Raw genomic sequence first — 16,040 nt, 5'->3', positions numbered from 1 at the left:
CCCCCCCCCCCCCCCCCCCCCCAATATCACCCACGGCCCTTCCCCAGAGCCTCTTTGCCCACAACAGGCTCTCCCCTCTCGGCCGCGGGCTGGGCCCGGACCCCGGCCTCACTCACATTGTCCGGGGGGGCCCCGCTGGGCCTGAAGCCGCGGCTCCGCCTGTTCCTGCGGCCGGCACCGCTCACCCTCCTCCGGGACCGCGCGCTCCCGACAGGCATCAACGTGCGCGTGCACGGGGACTGCGCGCGCCTCTGCAACGTCAACACGCAAGGTCATAGGGTCAGTACTGAGGGAGTGCCGCACTGTCATAGGGTCAGTACTGAGGGAATGCCGCACTGTCATAGGGTCAGTACTGAGGGAATGCCGCACTGTCATAGGGTCAGTACTGAGGGAGTGCCGCACTGTCAGAGGGTCAGTACTGAGGGAGTGCTGCACTGTCAGAGGGTCAGTACTGAGGGAGTGCCGCACTGTCAGAGCGTCAGTACTGAGGGAGTGCCGCACTGTCAGAGGGTCAGTACTGAGGGAGTGCTGCACTGTCAGAGGGTCAGTACTGAGGGAGTGCTGCACTGTCAGAGGGTCAGTACTGAGGGAGTGCTGCACTGTCAGAGGGTCAGTACTGAGAGAGTGCTGCACTGTCAGAGGGTCAGTACTGAGGGAATGCTGCACTGTCAGAGGGTCAGTACTGAGGGAGTGCTGCACTGTCAGAGGGTCAGTACTGAGGGAGTGTCGCACTGTCAGAGGGTCAGTGCTGAGGGAGTGCTGCACTGTCAGAGGGTCAGTACTGAGGGAGTGCTGCTCGTCAGAGGGTCAGTACTGAGGGAGTGCTGCACTGTCAGAGGGTCAGTACTGAGGGAGCGCTGCACTGTGCGAGGGTCAATACTGAGGGAGTGCTGCTCGTCAGAGGGTCAGTACTGAGGGAGTGCCGCACTGTCAGAGGGTCAGTACTGAGGGAGTGCCGCACTGTCAGAGGGTCAGTACTGAGGGAGTGCCGCACTGTCAGAGGGTCAGTACTGAGGGAGTGCTGCACTGTCAGAGGGTCAGTACTGAGGGAGTGCCGCACTGTCAGAGGGTCAGTACTGAGGGAGTGCCGCACTGTCAGAGGGTCAGTACTGAGGGAGTGCTGCACTGTCAGAGGGTCAGTACTGAGGGAGTGCTGCACTGTCAGAGGGTCAGTACTGAGGGAGTGCCGCACTGTCATAGGGTCAGTACTGAGGGAGTGCCGCACTGTCAGAGGGTCAGTACTGAGGGAGTGCCGCACTGTCAGAGGGTCAGTACTGAGGGAGTGCCGCACTGTCAGAGGGTCAGTACTGAGGGAGTGCCGCACTGTCAGAGGGTCAGTACTGAGGGAGCGCTGCACTGTCAGAGGGTCAGTACTGAGGGAGTGCCGCACTGTCAGAGGGTCAGTACTGAGGGAGTGGCTGCACTGTGCGAGGGTCAATACTGAGGGAGTGCTGCTCGTCAGAGGGTCAGTACTGAGGGAGTGTGGGCAGCAGGGTGGCCTAGTGGTTAGCACAACCGCCTCACGGCGCTGAGGTCCCAGGTTCGATCCCGGCCCTGGGTCACTCTCCGTGTGGAGTTTGCACATTCTCCCCGTGTCTGCGTGGGTTTCACCCCCACAACCCAAAAATGTACAGAGTAGGTGGATTGGCCACGTTAAATTGCCCCTTAATAGAAAAAAATAATTGGGTAATCTAAATTTATTTTAAAAAAGTACTGAGGGAGTGCCGCACTGTCAGAGGCTCAGTACTGAGGGAGTGCTGCACTGTCAGAGGGTCAGTACTGAGGGAGTGCTGCACTGTCAGAGGGTCAGTACTGAGGGAGTGCTGCACTGTCAGAGGGTCAGTACTGAGGGAGTGCCGCACTGTCAGAGGGTCAGTACTAAGGGAGTGCCGCACTGTCAGAGGGTCAGTACTGAGGGAGTGCTGCACTGTCAGAGGCTCCGTACTGAGGGTGTGCCGCACTGTCAGAGGGTCAGTACTGAGGGAGTGCCGCACTGTCAGAGGGTCAGTACTGAGGAAGGGCCGCACTGTCAGTGGGTCAGTACTGAGGGAGTGCTGCACTGTCAGTGGGTCAGTACTGAGGGAGTGCTGCACTGTCAGTGGGTCAGTACTGAGGGAGTGCTGTACTGTCAGTGGGTCAGTACTGAGGGAGTGCTGCACTGTCAGAGGGTCAGTACTGAGGGAGTGCTGCACTGTCAGACGTTCAGTACTGAGGGAGTGCCGCACTGCCAGAGGGTCAGTACTGAGGAAGTGCTGCACTGTCAGAGGGTCAGTACTGAGGGAGTGCCGCACTGTCAGAGGGTCAGTACTTAGGGAGTGACGCACTGTCAGAGGGTCAGTGCTGAGGGAGTTCGGCACTGTCAGAGGGTCAGTACTGAGGGAGTGCCGCACTGTCAGAGGGTCAGTACTGAGGGAGTGCTGCACTATCAGAGGGTCAGTACTGAGGGAGTGCCGCACTATCAGAGGGTCAGTACTGAGGGAGTGCTACACTGTCAAAGGGTCAGTACTGCTCGTGCACTCAGATCATGCGTGGACCAAATGGCGGGTGTGTTCGATGACATCCACAATCTCTCCTTACTCCGTTCAGAGGTTCCCACCTTCTTCCAGATGATCATCATCATGCTGGAGCCAGGAAGAAGCAGGCAATGTGCCTTCATTACACCTGTCCCGATGCCTTGACATCTTTCATTATGAAGTTTGGTGGCAGTTTGAGTCACATCAACTCCATACTTCCAGATTGCCTTGATAGAACAAAAAAAACAAAGAAAAGTACAGCACAGGAACAGACCCTTCGACCCTCCAAGCCTGTGCCGATCATGATGTCCGAACTAAAAACTAAACCTTCTGCCCTTACTCTGTCCGTATCCCTCTATTTCCTCCCTATTCACGGATCATCCCGATGTCTCTGAAATGTCACTATCGTCCCTGCTTCCACCACATCCTCTGGCAGTGTGTTCCAGGCACCACCACTCTCTGTGTGAAAAACGTACCCCGCACATCTCCCTTAAACATTCCCCCTCTCACCTTGAACCTGTTCCGCCTTGTAATTGACACTTCCACCCTGGGAAAAAGCCTCTGACTATCCACGCTGTCTATGCTTCTCAGAATTTTGGAGATCTCTCCTCAGCCTTTCCAGTGAGAACAATCCTAGTTTATTCAACCTCTCCTCATAGCCAACACCCTCGAAACCAGGCAACATCCTGGAGATTGGATGTAGGACTGCCAGCAGATGAGGGTGTGTGCGGGCGGGTGAGGGAGGCCATGCAGAATTATTTGGAGATAAATGATACGGAGGAAGTTTCGGCAGCAACGGTAGAGGAAGCTCTCAAGGCAGTAGTTAGTGGGGAGCTAATTTTGAGACGGGCTCATCGGGAGAAGGTGGAGGGGCTAGAGATGGATAGGCTGGTTAGGGAGATACTCCAGGTGGACAGAAGGTATTCTGCAGCCCCGGAGGCGGGGCTGTTGAATGAGCAGCAGAAGCTGCAGATGGAGTTTGGTCTGATATAGGGAAGGCAGTGGGGCAGGTGAGAAGGGCGGTGTATGAATACGTGGAGAAGGCCAGTAGGATGTTAGCACACCAGCTGAGGAAACGGGAGGCGGCCAGGGAGATAGAGTGAAGGATAGAGGGGGGGACACGGTCTTGGGCCCAGCAGGGGGTGAATGGGGTGTTCAAAGAATTTTACAGGTGGCTGGAAGTCGGAGCCCCCGGCTGGGATAGAGAGGATGAGGCAATTCTTGGAGGGTTTAGAGTTTCCGAAGGTGCGAGAAGGGTTGGTGGAGGGGCTCGGAGCCGCGATTGGGATTGTGGAAGTACTGGAAGGATTGGAAGCCATGCAGTCAGGCAAGGCCCTGGGACCGGACGGATACCAGTGGAATTCTATAAGAAGTTTTCTGGCGTGCTGGCCTGTTGGTGGTGAGGGCATTTAACGAGGCTCAGGAGCGAGGTGTTCTACCCCCCCCAACAATGGCACAGGCGTCGATCTCATTGATCCTGAAGCAGGAGAAGGACCCAGAACAATGTGAGTCATACAGACCAATCTCCCTACTAAATGTAGACACCAAACTGCTGGCCAAGGTTTCGGCCTCGAGAATAGAGGATTATGTTCCAGGGGTGATAGGGGAGGACCAGACGGGATTTGTCAAGGGAAGGCTGTTAACGGCCAATGTTAGAAGGCTCCTGAATATCATCATGTTGCCCTCCGAGGGTAGGGAGGTGGAGGTGATGGATGCAGAAAAGGCCTTCGACCGGGAGGAGTGGAAGTATTTGTGGGAGATCCTGGGGCAATTTTGGTTTGGGCAGGGTTTGACGATAGCGCTGAGAGCGTCAAGGGACTGGAAGGGGCTAGTCCGGGGTGGGGGGTGGAACACAGGGTCTCGTTGTATGCGGACAACCTACTCCTGTATATTTCTGACCCGTTAGGGGGGGTGGGAGAGATTGTGTGGATCTTAGGGGAATTTGGTCATTTCTCGGGGTATAAATTGAACATGGGTAAGAGCGAGGTTTTTGTGATCCAGGCGAGGAGGCAGGAGAGGAGATGGGGGAGTTTACAGTGCTGGGAGGGAGTTTGCCAAACTTAGGCATTCAGGTGGCTCGGGGATGGGAGCAGCTACAGAAATTAAATCTGGCCTGGTTAGTTGAGCAAATGAAGGAGGACTTTCGGAGGTGAAACATGCTCCCGTGTCACTGGCGGGGAGGGTACAGACCGTCAAGATGACGGTTCTCCCAAGATTTGTGTTGGTTTTCCAGTGTCCCCCTAGTTGTGCCAATTAAGCGGGTTAATGCGGTGATCTCTGGGTTTGTATGGGTAGGTAAAACATCGGCAGTAAGGTAAGTGCTGCTGGAGCGGAGACGCGCGGGGGTCGGGGGGGGGGGGGGGGGGGGGGGCTGGGCGGCAAATATCGCTATGATCAGGAAACGGGTAGTGGGGGAGGGGTCGGTGTGGGAGCGGGTGGAGCCGATGTCTTGAAGGGGCATAAGTTTAGGAGCACTGGTAATGGCACCTCTGCCATTCTAGCCAGCTACCGGTACGCCTGGTGGTGGTTGCGGCCCTGAGGATGTGGGGACAGTGGCAGAAGTATATGGGAGTGGAGGGAGCGTCGGTGTTGGCTCCAATTGGTGGCAATCACCAGTTTGTGCCAGGGAGGTTAGATGGGGGAGGGTATCGGAGGTGGCAAAGAGCAGGGATTGAGAGGCTGGGAGCTTTCATTGTTTGGAGGATCTGAAGGAAGAGTTTGAATTGCCGCGTGGGAATGGGGTTCGTTATCTGCAGATGATTTGTGGGCAGCACGGTAGCATGGTGGTTAGCATAAATGCTTCACAGCTCCAGGGTCCCAGGTTCAATTCCCGGCTGGGTCACTGTCTGTGTGGAGTCTGCACGTCCTCCCCGTGTGTGCGTGGGTTTCCTCCGGGTGCTCCGGTTTCCTCCCACAGTCCAAAGATGTGCGGGTTAGGTGGATTGGCCATGATAAATTGCCCGTAGTGTCCCAAAAAAGTAAGGTTGGGGGGGGGTTGTTGGGTTACGGGTATAGGGTGGATACGTGGGTTGAGTAGGGTGATCATTGCTCGGCACAACATCGGTACAGTACATGTGCTGTACTGTTCTATGTTCTATGAGAGAGGTTATATGAAGGCAGGTTTTGACCTTTCCGTTTACAGGGTATACAGGACAGGGCAGTGTCAAAAACAGGAGTTGGGGAAGAGAAGGTCTCGGAAATTTATAAAGAGCTGATGGAGTGGGAGGGAACCCAGATCGGGGAGGGAAAGCAAAGTGGGAAGATGAGATGGGAAAAGAGTTAGAGGCAGGTCTGTGGGAGGATGCTCTGAATAAAGTCAACACTTCCTCACCATGTGCCAGGATCAGCCTGATACAATTCAAAGTGGTTCACCGGGAACACGTGACGGTGGCCTGGATGAGCAGGTTTTTTGAGAGAGGACAGGGGGGTCCTGCAGACCATGTCCATATGTTGTGAGGATTCTGGCAGGGATGTGCCGATGTCATGTCCACGGTGTTAAAAACGAGGGTGGCACCGAGCCCAGAGGTGGAGATTTCTGGAGTGTCGGAAGACCCGGGAGTCCAGGGGGCGAGAGAGGCTGACATTTTGGCCGTTGTCTCTTTGGTAGCCGGGAGACCTGGAGGGACTCGGAGTCCCCGGAATCGGGGGTATGGGTTAGCGACATGGCTGGGTTTCTCAGGCTTGAGAAAACTAAGTTCGCCCTGAGAGGATTAATGTTAGGGTTCGTCTCGAGGTGGCAGCCGTTTATCCACTTCTTTGGGGTAAAATAAAAATGGTTAGCAGATACGATAGGAGGGGGGTGGGGTTAGGAAACAGGGTGGGGTATGGGAGTTAGTTTAGTTTAGTTCAGGCGGGATCAGCGAGAGGAGATGAAGGGGCCGGGGAAATGTGTGTAAAAACAATGTTGGGAACTTCCGGTTGCGGCTATGCGGAGCTAAGCCGCACGTTCGACAGCTCCCGCTAGGAACGGACTTTTGGGCTCTTTTTAGGGCCCCCAGCGGTACTTGATCGACGGTTCCCGACGTGGGAAGGTGTCTGCAGCGGATCCCCAGTGGTCTATGGTCTTGACCAGCAGCGGGGCCAGCAGAATAGCGGTGGCAACGCCTAGGAAGAAGCGGTGGAAGAGAATCAAGATGGCGGCCGGCGGAGGCCTCGAGGAATGGAGGCAGTTGGCGCGGGAGCAGCAGGAGACTCTCCAGCGCTGCTTTCGGGAGCTCAAAGTGGAGCTGCTGGACTCGCTGAAGGCTACTACTGACAAGCTGCTGGCGACGCAGACAGCCCAGGGGGGTGGCAATCCGGGAGCTCCGACAACAAGCCTCCGAAAGGGAGGATGAGGCCGCGGCCCTCGCGGTAAAGGTGGAGATGCATGAGGCGCTCCATAAGAAGTGGCAGGAGCGGTTCAAGGAGATGGAGAACCGGTCGAGGCGGAAAAATTAAAGCTCAGTGGAGGAAGGCACAGGGAGCGGTGTACGAATATGGGGCGAAGGCGAGTAGGATGCTGGCGCATCAGCTCCGTAAGCGGGAGATTGGTGGAGTGAAGGATAGGGGAGGAAATGTGGTGCGAAGGGGGGTAGACATTAACAGGGTCTTCAGGGACTTTTCTGGGGAATTGTACCGGTCTGAACCCCCGGTGGGGGGGGGGGGGGGGGGGGGCGGCGCTTTTTGGACAAGCTGAGATTTCAGAAGGTGGAGGAGAGGCTGGGGGCGCCGATTGAGCTGGAGGAGCTGGTCACTGGGATAGGTAGCATGGGGAAGGCGCCGGGGCCGGATGGGTTTCCGGTCGAATTTTATAAAATGTACGCAGACCTGCTGGGCACCCTGCTGGTTAGGACCTTTAACGAGGCAAGGGAGGGGGGGCTTTGCCCCCGACTATGTCACGGGCGCTGATTTCCTTGATCCTTAAGCGGTACAAGGACCCCCTGCAGTGTGGATTGTATAGGCCGATCTCGCTGTTAAATGTGGATGCCAAGAATATAAAAACAGACAGCATATATAAAACAAAAAAGAGTGGCTAAGGTAAATATTGGTCCTTTAGACAATGAGAAGGGAGTTTTAATAATGGGAGATGAGGAAATGGCTGAGGAACTGAACAGGTTTTTTGGGTCGGTCTTCACAGTGGAAGACACAAATAACATGCCAGCGACTGATAGAAATGAGGCTATGGCAGGTGAGGACCTTGAGAGGATTGTTATCACTAAGGAGGTAGAGATGGGCAAGCTAATGGGGCTAAAGGTAGATAAGTCTCCTGGCCCTGATGGAATGCATCCCAGAGTGCTAAAAGAAATGGCTAGGGAAATTGCAGATGCACTAATGATGATTTACTAAAATTCACTAGACTCTGGGGTGGTCCCGGTGGATTGGAAATTAGCAAACGTGACACCACTGTTTAAAAAAGGAGGTAGGCAGAGAGCAGGAAATTATAGGCCAGTGAGCTTAACTTCGGTAGTAGGGAAGATGCTGGAATCTATCATCAAGGAAGAAATAGCGAGGCATCTGGATAGAAATTGTCCCATTGGGCAGATGCAGCATGGGTTCATAAAGGGCAGGTCGTGCCTAACTAATTTAGTGGAATTTTTTGAGGACATTAGCAGTGCAGTAGATAACGGGGAGCCGATGGATGTGGTATATCTGGATTTCCAGAAAGCCTTTGACAAGGTGCCACACAAAAGGTTGCTGCATAAGATAAAGATGCATGGCATTAAGGGTAAAGTAGTATCATGGATAGAGGATTGGTTAATTAATAGAAAGCAAAGAGTGGGGATTAATGGGTGTTTTTCTGGTTGGCAATCAGTAGCTAGTGGTGTCCCTCAGGGATCCGTGTTGGGCCCACAATTGTTCACAATTTACATAGATGATTTGGAGTTGGGGACCAAGGGCAATGTGTCCAAGTTTGCAGATGACACTAAGATGAGTGGTAAAGCGAAAAGTGCAGAGGATACTGGAAGTCTGCAGAGGGATTTGGATAGGTTAAGTGAATGGGCTAGGGTCTGGCAGATGGAATACAATGTTGACAAATGTGAGGTTATCCATTTTGGTAGGAATAACAGCAAACGGGATTATTATTTAAACGATAAAATATTAAAGCATACCGCTGTGCAGAGCAACCTGGGTGTGCTAGTGCATGAGTCACAGAAAGTTGGTTTACAGGTGCAACATGTGATTAAGAAGGCAAATGGAGTTTTGTCCTTCATTGCTAGAGGGATGGAGTTTAAGACTAGGGAGGTTATGTTGCAATTGTATAAGGTGTTAGTGAGGCCACACCTGGAGTATTGTGTTCAGTTTTGGTCTCCTTACTTGAGAAAGGACATACTGGCACTGGAGGGTGTGCAGAGGAGATTCACTAGGTTAATCCCAGAGCTGAAGGGGTTGGATTATGAGGAGAGGTTGAGTAACTGGGACTGTACTCGAATTTAGAAGGATGAGGGCGGATCTTATAGAAACATTAAAAATTATGAAGGGAATAGATAGGATAGATGCGGGCAGGTTGTTTCCACTGGCGGGTGAAAGCAGAACTAGGGGGCATAGCCTCAAAATAAGGGGAAGTACATTTAGGACTGTGTTTAGGAGGAACTTCTTCACCCAAAGGGTTGTGAATCTATGGAATTCCTTGCCCAGTGAAGCAGTTGAGGCTCTTTCATTACATGTTTTTAAGATAAAGATAGATAGTTTTTTGAAGAATAAAGGGATTAAGGGCTATGGTGTTCGGGCCGGAAAGTGGAACTGAGTCCACAAAAGATCAGCCATGATCTCATTGAATGGCGGAGCAGGCTCGAGGGGCCAGATGGCCGACTCCTGCTCCTAGTTCTTATGTTGGCGAAGATCTTGGCCACAAGGATAGAGGACTGTGTGCCGGGAGTCATACTTTATCTTAGTTACAAAGCCAGGGCTCAGAGTGTGGACAGAGGTGAACCCCTAATCCAGCTCCTTGCCTGCTCCAAAAACCAATTCAAATTGAATCCAATTCATGGTCCCCATAAAGGAGACATACCAGATCTGAGCCAAAAGGCTCAATCTACGCTCAATCTTAGCCAAAAGGCCGAGAAGCGATGGGGGGTAATTCATGAGGACCAGATGGGGTTTGTGAAGGGAAGGCAGCTGAACACCAATATACATAGGGTTCTGAATGTTATAATGATACCGGCGGTAGAAGGGGAGGCGGAGATAGTGGTGGCATTAGACGCGGAGAAGGCCTTTGATAGGATTGAGTGGGGATACTTGTGGGAGGTGATGGAAAGGTTCGGGGAGGGGTTTGTCAGTTGGGTGAGGCTGCTATATGAGGCCCCAATGGCGAGCGTAGCCACGAATAGGAGGAGATCGGAGTACTTTCGGCTGCACCGGGGGACGAGACAGGGGTGTCCCCTGTCCCCCTTGCTCTTTGTGTTGGCAATTGAGCCCCTGGCCATGGCGTTGAGGGAGTCGAGGAATTGGAGGGGTCTGGTGCGGGGTGGGGAGGAGTACCGAGTGTCACTTTACGCAGATGACTTGTTGCTATATGTGGCGGACCCAGTGGGGGGAATGCCGGAGGTGATGAAGATTCTCAGGGAATTTGGGGGCTTTTCAGGGTACAAGCTCAACCTGGGTAAGAGTGAGTTGTTCGTCGTGCACCCGGGGGATCAGGAGGAGATTGGTAGGCTCCCACTGAAAAGGGCAGGGAGGAGCTTTAGGTACCTGGGAGTCCAGGTGCCTAGGAGCTGGGGGGCCCTACACAAACTTAACCTCACAAGGCTGGTGGAGCAAATGGAGGAGGAGTTTAAAAGATGGGACATGTTACCGCTGTCGCTGGCGGGCAGGGTGCAGTCAGTCAAGATGACGGTGCTCCCGAGGTTTTTGTTCCTGTTCCAGTGCCTCCCCATCCTTATCCCAAAGGCCTTTTTTAGGAGGGTCAACAGGAGTATTACGGGATTTCTATGGGCGCATGGGACTCCGAGGGTGAGAAGGGTGTTTTTGGAGCGGGGCAGGGATGGGGGGGGGGGGGGGAGGCTGGCGCTGCCCAACCTCTGTGGGTACTATTGGGCTGCCAACGCAGCGATGGTGCGTAAGTGGGTAATGGACGGGGAAGGGGCACCATGGAAGAGGATGGAGATGGCCTGGAGGCGCTGGTAACGGCGCCGTTGCCGCTCCCTCCAACGAGATATGCCCAGCCCGGTGGTGGTGGCTACCCTGAAAATTTGGGGGCAATGGAGACGGCATAGGGGGGAGGTGGGGGGCTCGATGGAGTCCCCGATTCGGGGGAACCACCGGTTTGTTCTGGGGAGCATTGATGGCAGGTTTCTTAGCTGGCACAGGGTAGGTATTAGGAGGTTGAGGGACCTGTTTGTGGATGGGAGGTTTGCGAGCCTGGGTGAGTTAGAGGGGAAGTTTGGGCTCCCCCCAGGGAACATGTTTCGGTACATGCAGGTTAGGGCATTTGCCAGGCGGCAAGTGGAGGGGTTCCCTCTGTTGCCCCCACGTGGGGTACGGGACAGGGTGCTCTCGGGGGTGTGGGTTGGAGGAGGGAGGATTTCGCACGTGTACCACGTAATGCAGGAGGTAGATGAGGCATCGGTGGAGGAGCTGAAGGGTAAATGGGAAGAGGAGCTGGGTGAGGAGATTGAGGAGGGGATGTGGGCGGATGCCCTGGAAAGGGTGAATTCCTCCTCTTCTTGTGAGGAGGAGGGGAAGAATGTGTACATGTGTTTGTTGAATATGCCGGGTGCTAACCCTTTTTGTAATTACTTGGGGGGGGGGGTTTGGTTTTGGGTTTAAAAAAAAAATTTTTGTTATTTGTTGTTAATACTGTTTTCTTGTTCATATTTTCTGTTTTTGATATTTTGTGAAAATCTCAATAAAATTTTTTTTAAAAAAAACAAAACAATGTTGGCGGGGTATGGTTGTTGGCTGGGGGGGGGGGGGGAGAGTTATGTACTGAATTGAAAATGAAAATTTTGAAAATCGCTTATTGTCACGAGTAGGCTTCAATGAAGTTACTGTGAAAAGCCCCTAGTCGCCACATTCCGGCGCCTGTTCGGGGAGGCTGGTACGGGAATCGAACTGTGCTGCTGGCCTGCCTTGGTCTGCTTTAAAAGCCAGCAATTTAGCCCAGTCTGCTAAACCAGCCATTTGTTTTTGTACTTTGTTATTATAAAATCATAAATGCCTTAATAAAATGTTTTTTTAAAATCACCTTTTAGGGAACTGTGGCATGCCCATATCCCTCTGTATGTTAATGTTCCTAAGGTTCTATCATTTACAGTATTATTCGTGACTAGATTTGATCCCCCAAAATGCATCACTTCGCATTTGTCCGGCTCAAATTCCATCTGCATTTCTGTGCCCAAGTCTCCAACCTATCTATCTATATCCTATTGTATCCTCTGACAATTCTCAGCACTATCAGCAACTCCGCCAATCTTCGTGTCATCCGCAAATCTACTAATCAGATCACCCACATTGTGGGCGACATAATAGCATAGTTGCTTCACAGCTTCAGGGTCCCAGGTTCAATTCCTGGCTCAGGTCACTGTCTGTGTGGAGTCCGCATGTTCTCCCCGTGTCTGCGTGGGTTTCCTCCGGGTGCTCCGGTTTCCTCCCACAGTCCAAAGATGTGCAGGTTAGGCGGATTGGCCATGCTAAATTGCCCTTCGTGTCCAAAAAAGGTTAGGTGAAGTTGCTGGGTTACGGGGATGGGGTGGAGGTGTGGAGCTTAAGTGGGTTCTCTTTCCACGGGCCGGTGCAGGCTCGATGGGCCAAATGGCCTCCTTCTGCACTTTAAATTCTATAATTCTCCTCCAGATCATTTATATATACTACAAACAGAGGTCCCAGCACTGATCCTTGCGGAACACCACTCGCTCCAGATCTCCATTCAGAAAAACACGCTTCCACCGCTACTCTGTCTTCTACAACCAAGCCAGTTCTGTATCCATCTAGCCAGCTCCCCCTGAATCCCATGTGATTTTAGTTTCTTTAGCAGTCTCCCATGTGAGACCTTGTCAAACGCCTTACTAAAGTCCATATAAACTACATCCACAGCCCTACCCTCATCAACGTTCTTTGTCATCTCTTCAAAAAACTCAATCAAGTTGGTGAGACCTGTCCTTCCCCGTACAAAACCATGCTGCCCGTCACTAACCAGTCCATTTTCCTCACAACATGCATATATCTTGTCCCTCAATATCTTTTTCAAAAACTTCCCCAGCACTGATGTCAGGTTCACCGGCCTATACTTTTCTGGATTATCCCTTCTTTTCTTAATGGCTATTCTCCAGTCCTCTGGAACCTCTCCTTGCCTCCTCAGTAACATGGAAACAAGCCCTTTGGCCCAATTTGTCCATGCCGCCCAGTTTGTACCACTAAGCTCGTCCCAATTGCACACATTTGGCCCATATTGCTCTATACCCACCTTACCCATATTTTCTCTCCCTACCAGACCTGCTGAGATTTTACAGCATTTTCTCTTTGGTTTCAGATTCCAGCATCTGCAGTAATTTGCTTTTATCCAAATAACTGTCTAAATGCTTTTTAAAAGACAAAATTGTACCCGCCTCTACCACTGCCTCTGGCAGCTCGTTCCAGACACGCATCACCCTCTGTGGAAAGAATTGCCCTCTGGACCCTTTTGTATCTCTCCCCTCTCACCGTAAACCTATGCCCTCTCTTTTTAGACTCCCCTACCTTTGGGAAAAGATGTTGACTATCTACCTCATCTATGCCCCTCATTATTTTATACCCTCTATAAAATCACCCCCAAGCCTCCTACGCTCCAGGGAAAAAAGTCCCAGCATATCCAGCCTCTCCTTATAACTCAAACCATCAAGTCCCAGTAGCATCCTAGCAAATCCTTTCTGCACTCTTTCTAGTTTAATAATATCCTTTCTATAATAGGGTGACCAGAACTGCACACTGTATTCCCTATACAATGTGGCCTCACTAACGCATTGTCCAACTTCAGCAAGGCGTTCCAGCTCCTGTATTGAATATTCTGACCAATAAACCCTAGCATGCTGAATGCCTTCTTCACCACCCAGTCTACCTGCGACTCCACCTTCAAGGAGCTATGAACCCGTACCCCGAGATCTCTTTATTCTGTAACTCTCACCAACACCCTACCATTAACCGAGTAGGTGCTGCCCTGATTTGATCTACCAAAATGCATCACTTCACATTTATCCAAATTAAACTCCATCTGCCATTCATCGGCCCACTGGCCCAATTGGTCAAGATCCTGTTGCAATCATATATACCCTTCTTCCCTGGATTGGATTGGATTTGTTTGTCACGTGTACTGAGGTAGTGAAACATATTGTTCTGTGAGCAGTTCAGACAGATGATTCCATACATGAAAAAAAATTAGAGGGCAAACATAAAATACACAATGTAAATACATAGACACAGGCATCAGGTGAAGCATACGGAGTGTAGTACTACTCAGTAGAGAAGATGTGTGTAGAGATCAGTTTAGTCCATAAGAGGGTCGTTCAGGAGTCTGGTAACAGCGGGGAAGTAACTGTTTTTGAGTCTGTTCGTGCGTGTATCAGACTTTTGTATCTCCTGCCCGATGGAAGAAATTGGTAGAGGGAATAATCAGGGTGAGAGGGGTCTTTAATTATGCTGCCAGCTTTTCCAAAGCAGCGGGAGGTGTAGGCAGAGCCAATGAATGGGAGACTGTCCACTATGCCACCAATCTTGGTGGCATCTGCAAACTTACTAACCATGCCTCGTAAACACTCATTCAAATCATTAATATAAATAACAAATAACAGTGGACCCAGCACTGATATCTGAGGCACACCGCTGGTCACAGGCCTCCAGTTTGAAAAACAACCCTCCACACCCACCCTGTGTCTTCTGTTGTCAAGCTAATTTTGTATGGTTTTGTGAAGGGGAGGTCATGCCTCACTTGATCGAGTTTTTTGAGGTGTCAAAGATGATTGATGAGGCGAGGGCGGTGGATGTTGTTTACATGGACTTCAGTAAAGCCTTTGACAAGGTGCCTCATGGCAGACTGGTACAAAAGGTTCAGTCACACAGGATCAGAGGTGAGGTGGTAAGGTGGATACAGACCTGGCTCATTACAGAAGGCAGAGGGTAGCAGGAGAAGGGTGTTTTTCTGAACGGAAGGTTGTGACTAGTGGTGTTCCACAGGGATCTGTGCTGGGACCTCTGTTGTTTGTAGTATACAGAAACGATTTGGAGGAAAATGTAACTGGTCTGATTAGTAAGCTTGCGGATGACACCAAGCTTGGTGGAGTGGCAGATAGTGTTGAGGATTGTCAGAGGATACAGCAGGACACAGATAGAATGGAGACTTGGGCAGAGAAATGGCAAATGGAGTTTAATCCGAACAAATATGAGGTGATGCATTTTGGTCTAACATAGAGGGGAAATATACCATACATGGCAAAACTCTAAGGAATATAGAAAGTCAGAGATCTGGGCGTGGAGGTCCACAGATCCTTCAAAGTGGCAACACAAGTGGACAAGGTAGTCAAGAAAGCATACTGAATGGGCAGCATGGTAGCATAGTGGTTAGCATGGTTGCTTCACAGCTCCAGGGTCCCAGGTTCGATTTCAGCTTGGGTCACTGTCAGTGCGGAGTCTGCACGTTCTCCCCGTGTGTGCGTGGGTTTCCTCCGGGTGCTCCGGTTTCCTCCCACAGTCCAAAGATTGGCAGGTTAAGTGGATTGGCCATGATAAATTGCCCTTTGTGTCCAAAAAAGGTTGGGTGGGGTTATTGGGTTATGGGGATAGGGTGGATGTGTGGGCTTGGGTAGGGTGCTCTTTCCAAGGGCCGTGCAGACCCTTCTGTGCTGTAAATTCTATGATAATCTATGAATGCTTGCCTTCATTGGACAGGGCATCGAGTATAAAAACTGGCAAGTCATGCTACAGTTGCATAGAACCTTGGTAAGGCCACACTTGGAATATCGCGCACAATTCTGGTCGCCACACTACCAGAAGGATGTGGAGGCTTTGGAGATGGTGCAGAGGAGGTTTACCAGGATGTTGCTATGTGGAGAGGTTGAATAGACTCGGACAGTTTTCATTAGAAAGACGGAAGTTGAGGGGTAACCTGATAGAGGTCTACAAGATTATGAGGGGCATGGATAGAGTGGATGGGCAGGCACTCTTTCCCAGCGTGGAGGGGTCAGTCACCAGGGGGCATAGGTTTAAGGTCCGTGGGGCAAAGTTTAGAGGAGATGTGTGAGGCAGGTTTTTTTACACAGAGGGTGGTGAGTGCCTGGAACGCGTTGCCAGGGGAGGTTGTGGAAGCAGATACATTAACGGCTTTCAAAAGGCATCTTGACCAACACATGGATAGGATGGGTATAGAGGGATACGGCACCAGGAAGTGCTGAGGGTTTTGGCAAAGGCTTGGAGGGCCGAAGAGCCTGTTCCTGTGCTGTATTGTTCTTTGTATCCAATTGGCTACTTCACCCTGGATCCCGTGAGATTTAATCTTATGCAACAAACTACCATGCAGTGCCTTGTCAAAGGCCTTGCTAAACTCCATGTAGACAACGTCGACTGCACTTCCCTCATCTACCT

General features: G+C 51.6%; 1 protein-coding gene across 1 annotated transcript in view; it reads right to left on the bottom strand.

Moving 5' to 3' along the window:
• Window positions 1-238, bottom strand: part of fastk (Fas-activated serine/threonine kinase) — a 77,126-nt gene extending 76,888 nt beyond the window's left edge. The window contains exon 1 of the mRNA XM_038808505.1: window positions 117-238. The gene's annotated coding sequence lies outside the window, so the exon portion shown is untranslated. The remainder of the gene's footprint in view (window positions 1-116) is intronic.
• Between the last annotated feature and the right edge of the window lie 15,802 nt (window positions 239-16,040).

This window comes from Scyliorhinus canicula, chromosome 10 (assembly GCF_902713615.1).
Source record: "Scyliorhinus canicula chromosome 10, sScyCan1.1, whole genome shotgun sequence".
NCBI classification, from domain to species: domain Eukaryota; kingdom Metazoa; phylum Chordata; class Chondrichthyes; order Carcharhiniformes; family Scyliorhinidae; genus Scyliorhinus; species Scyliorhinus canicula.
Note: the sequence above shows the minus strand (reverse complement) of the source record. Positions and strands in the feature narration are given on the sequence as shown.